Raw genomic sequence first — 6,000 nt, 5'->3', positions numbered from 1 at the left:
ATCTCACTTAGGGAACTCTCCTGGATATTGTAGATCCAGTATAGAATCTTCTCTAACACCCTTCCAGGAAACATCAACCAGAACTCTACAGCTTGAAACCAGCTGCTTGGTTTCTCCAAGTCCAGTAATGGCCAATGACAAGTCCTTTTCTTCAGAGGTAGTCAGGAGTTTAAATGCCTCCCATAAAGAGTGCCTGCAAGACTTAAAATAGAAAATGAAAGAGATTCATACTGTGCACCACCAGACAAAACAATGATCCTTTTTCAGCCCTGGTTTCTAATGTCCTCTGCCTCCTTGTAAATGTATTCAACTCCAGCTTTAGTTTCTCCATAGTTAAAGGACAGCTAACAGCAATCTTTAACTTTCATAGGAGTCATCAGGAACATTCTCTTGCTTCTCATAAGCTATATAAAGCTTTACTCAGACCTCCTATTAGAGGGCTAGTCCCCCTTTGGGGTTTAAAATCTAGTCTTGGAGGCTTTGACTAAACTGCATTCAAACCAGCTTCCTCTCCTTAGTTAAAGTCCCTTTTTTGTAGCTATGACTTCTGCTAGAAAGAATTTGAAACTTCTTGTACTGTCATCATCCATTCTTTAATTAGTGTTCCAGAAAAGAATATCACTCAGAACTAACTCATCCTTCCTTCCTTCCAAAGTAATTTCTGAGTCATCCATATTCAAACCCATTCATCTTCCAGTCTTCTTTCCTAATCACTCTAACATGACATAGTACATTCTCCATACGTTGGATATGCATAGACAGCTGTGCATTTACCTTCATAAAACCCAAACCTTAAAGAAAGACCCTCAATTGTTCATGTCCTTTGTATCTAGCAAGTTAGGCCAAAAAGTTGCCAAGGTTTTCCTTTCCAGGTGGCTCTCATGCTGTATCTCCTTCATTTATACCATGCACAATCAACCTTTGCCAAACAAGCTGAAAAATCATTCCACAAGAGCGGAAGCAACCTCTCCTGCCTTCTTCAGATGTTCTTCAATACATGATATTTGTCAGGCTGCCTCTTGGTCTTCCATGCATACATTCATCAAGCATTGTAACTTGGATTGTATTTCCACAGCTAGGGCATCATTTGGTGCTTCTATCCTGAATGATCTGTCATGACGATACCCAGAATATCAAATAGCTTGGCATTCTGAACCGCAGGTCAGATTTGGATGGACTAAATGAATAGGATACAAAAGTTATGCACTTATCATAATGCTAGATCCTTTCACCCATGTCCATCCAATACAACGATCCTCCCTCCTTCCCCCTGCTTTGTTTTTTGTAATGCCTAAAGGATGTGGTAATTTCTTAACTGAATTTGTTTAATAGTTAGTGAAACTTATACATGAGAAGAGAAGGAAAGAAAGGTCTTAGAGGGGCTCAGGGCTGCTGCACTAATGTTGCTGAGATGGATGCAACAAGCATCTCAAGGATCCTCAGGTCATATCGGATGGACATGAATGTTAGGATCTAGCGCTATGACAAGTACATAATTATGTTTGCTGCTTATGTTTATTTTTGCATGACTTTCTGCAATGCTGTAAGACGTTTCACTTAAATATTATTTATATGCATACACACACACACACACACACACACACACAAATATATGAACACTGACAACTGCATATATCTAAGCTATACACTTGCACATAAACATACATGAATATATATGTCTGTGTGTCTATACAAATACTTTGATGTGTATGTAAGTATATATATATATATATATATATATGTATATATATATATATATATATATATATATATATACATATATATATATATATATATATATATATATATATATACATTTATATGTATATATATATATATATATATATATATATATGTATATGTACATATATACACTTACATATATATATATATATGTATATATATATCTATATATATGTATATTTGTACATATTTGTATATATATTTAATTAGAAGTTTGGGTGTGCATGTGTACATGTATGTGTTTGAGTATATATTTGGATATATATACATTTTTTCTGTATATGAGTGTGCCTATATATATATATATATATATATATATATATATATATATATACATAGGTTTACAATTACTTTGACAGAGGGCAGGGTAAAGAGATGCACATGTTCAAATTGCAGTTTGCAAATGTGCATAAAAATGAACCAAAAATTAACAACTCCACAACCGCGAATGCTAGTGTGCATTCGCTGTTGTGAAGTCGATGTTCTGTATGGAGATCACAACTACAGTGGGGATTGGGAAATGTACCCAATTCCTCACTATAGTGCAATCTCGGAGTTTGTGTATATAATTAGCAGGGGGTGAGGGGTGCAGGGGGGCTTCCCCCCCCTACAAAACATTAGTTGTACATGTTTGGCTGGTAAGGTACACTGGGTAATGTCAACTATGTTGTAAATGGACTTGTCGACATTGCCAGTTTTGTCTTTGTGTCGAGTAAGTCACTACTCAATGGAATGCCTATCTAGGTTCTGATAGTAAACATATATATATATATATATATATATATATATATATACACATATATATATATATATATATATATATATATATATATATATATGTATGTATGTGTGTGTGTGTGTGTGTGTGTGTGTGTGTGTGTTCAAACCTAGACAATTATATATTTATATGTTTGTCCACACTTATATACACCTTCTTTTCCCTAACTGACATTGTTCATTTTGTAAGTGATTCAGAGACACTGGTGATCAGTAAGTTAAAGACTTTTGAAAAAAAAATCATACTGTAATATTATACATGGGGCCATACTGCAAAAGACTTACTCGGTGAAAGTGCAATATTTACCTTTACAGCAGGCATATACTTGACTAAGTCACTTACGCAGAGATTAAGTCTTTTGGAATTGTGCCTGTACTGCTGAATTACTGTCTGAACTGATAGTGAAAAGTGAAGTGCACCATTATTGTTACTGTACTGAATTTTTATGATACTTCCACACAAGGACTACAGTTGGCAAATATGCAGGTCTGACAGTCTGCCTTTCATTGCAGTATGAGAAAAATGTGTTACTCCATAGCCAACATACAGGACTGTTACATAACAAATGTCTGCAGAAGAACAGCCATAACATATCTCCCTGCCCTATGAAGTGAATAAGCCCATTTACAGAAGTACTGTATGTGTCCATGTCCTCATAAACCATTACATTGTTTCTACAAACAGTATAACTTCCATTGATCTCTAACCTCAGCACTTCATTTTTTTCAATAAAAAGGCTCTTTATTCCCCTTTTTTTTAAAATGTTCCCTTAGAAAGTGAAGACATACTCCATCTACAGGACAATTGATATCACCTCTTTCAAATGTCACCAGTGGATTCCAGTAGTGAGTATACCTGTATACACTGACATACAGTATAATGTTTACAAGAGCATTGAACCGCACACCTTTTTTGATCCTTGTCCCAGCTCTTAACTATTAGTGAACCCCTGCAAGGGAGTGATAAACAGTCAGTGGACTCAACTAATGAAGATGGTCCTGTTTATGAAGTGGGAGACTGGTAAATGGTTTCTTACACTAAGACAGTACTATCTGATGTTAGCATAGAAGACTATACAAGGAAGGAAAAAATAGGCTTAAGTGTTTGGGAGACATAAGTAAAGTTCCAGAAATAGTTAATCTGGTACATGAAGCTGGGTCTCCTCATACAACAACAAAAAGCTCTTGAGTAGATCATATCATATTCTACATGGGGATAGTAATGGTCTGGCATCAAGTCTTAGGTCAGCTTGGGAGCAATCATTACAAATCCAAATAAGAGATGATCAATGGATCAGCATCTGTGAAGCTCTGAGTAAGATGACAAGATCAAGGCAATTTCAAATGTTTGGGTGGAAATGGCTCCACAAATATTTTTACACACCATTAAAGTTGGCTAGGATGTTCCCAGGGATTACGGGGCATTCCTGGATGTGCAGGAATGAGGTAAGGGGTACTTAATTTCCAGGACTGTGAGTTTAGCTTCTTAAAAAAAAAAACATAAATCAGCTATTAAAAAAGGTAGGGGAGAGATGGAACTAACCAAAGATATGTTCTTGCTGTGTTGGACCACAAACCCTACAGTTTCTCCTTAAAGATTAGTCTTCTAAGCCTTCATTTGTTGGTAGCAAAAAAGGCTATTACTAGAAACTGGAAAAACAGGTACCACCCCTATTGAGAGATGTCATGACGATTATGCAGTCATTAGAATCCCTGGAGCTTGTAAAAACAGGAATAGGTGGAGCCCAGACACTTCATGCTCAATGAAGATACTGGGACTTATTGACAAAGTAGCTGGGGAGGGATCTCAACCTCAAAATATGGGATCCTAAGGAGAAATTACATAATGCTTTCAAGCTGACATTGACCAAATGAGGTTATCAAACCTAGTCCCAAGGAGAATACTGACAGCTGACTAGAGCAAAATTACACCAGTGCTTAGTGAAGCTCCAAGAGCACATGAAAGTTGTTGCCCCTTCTCCTTTGGAAACAACAAGAATTTGTCTTCTTTTTTAACCCTGTCCTATATTTTTCATGTTAAGTTTTGATATTTCTGACCTATTTATTGTTAACCAATTGATTGTTTTAAGTTCAGTGTTAAGTTTGAACATAAAAGTGGAAAATCAAAAACAATGTCATATAAATGTGTAATTTTGGTAGTTGCTCAAGCTGAAATTGTTTATGGTTAATTGATTCTTTTAAGATAATAGTGTTTGTAAAGAAGGATGGCCCACAGAAACTCTATCAGGTCGCAAGGCAAAGACAGAAAGATAAAGAAGTTAGTCAGACACCCTACATAAGGGATCCCAGCAGCAACCTACTCACCAGTCCACAGGACATCACAGGCAGATGGAAGGAGTACTTCCAGCAGCTTCTGAATGAAGAGAACTCCACAGTACTGCACTACCCTAGACACAGCCTACGGTGAAAGAAGAGGAGCAGCCCACTGTCGATCATTCTATGTTATGATTCAAGACGAACAGGCAACGTAGTTCGTTTATGTGCTTTATTATATAGAAACACATCAAGATGGATATCAGCAACATAAAATATAAGCAAACTGAGTAACTGACAGACCATTGCATACATGCATGCTTACATCTCAATAGCTCTCTACAAAATGGCAGTCTAGCTCGCATGTGCTCAGTATTTATATACATGTGCAAGCACATGGAAAGTTTCTTACTTAAAGGTATACATACATAGTGATCTACATCCTCTCTCTTTACTGAATTGCCCAGAATAAAATGACATCTGAAAAAGACATGCAATTATGCAGACATTGAGAAATAAAAACACAATGTTCATGTCCTAGTTGCCGTGTATCTGGAACATGGTCTGGAAATGCAACCTGATCTAGTGATACAGCAATTAGGACTGGGTTTAGCAACAGGGATAGTCATTGGTGAACAATCTGTTTCAGGAGTTTTGGGAATCTTCTCAGGATTAGGGATATTTGCTGGAATGTCCTCTGGAACTGGAACACTGGATAACTCACTCTGAAATCTACAGACTTTTTCACAGGCAAGATTCTGGACTACAGGCTCAGACACCGGTACTAAATGTTTCCAATTATGCCTAAGTTCAACTCCTTGTGATTCCACAATGTACGATCTCGGCTCTGGACATACATTTTTTACAAATCCAATCTGATCAAAACCTTTGGATGTCTGCATCCTCACTATCTCCACTTCTTGTAATGGATTGAGCGGTTTGCTGGACTTATCATAATAGGACTTCTGGGACAAATGCCTTTTCATGGGTTGAGCTCTTACTGTTGTTAGCACAGGAAACCAACAGATTGCTACTGATTGGTAGTGTGGTTCTGGTTTATCCCGACAAAAGCCTTTGTGCAGGTAAACCAAGGTGTATATCACGAAGGATATTTCTGAGATTCAGGAGATTCAGAAAAACATCGCTAGTGTCTTGTTTCAACTTTTCTAATAACTGTTTTGCACTTTAAACTGCACGTTCTACCAA

Source organism: Protopterus annectens, chromosome 12.part0 (assembly GCF_019279795.1).
Source record: "Protopterus annectens isolate FY-2018-M chromosome 12.part0, PAN1.0, whole genome shotgun sequence".
Lineage (NCBI taxonomy): Eukaryota > Metazoa > Chordata > Ceratodontiformes > Protopteridae > Protopterus > Protopterus annectens.
Note: the sequence above shows the minus strand (reverse complement) of the source record.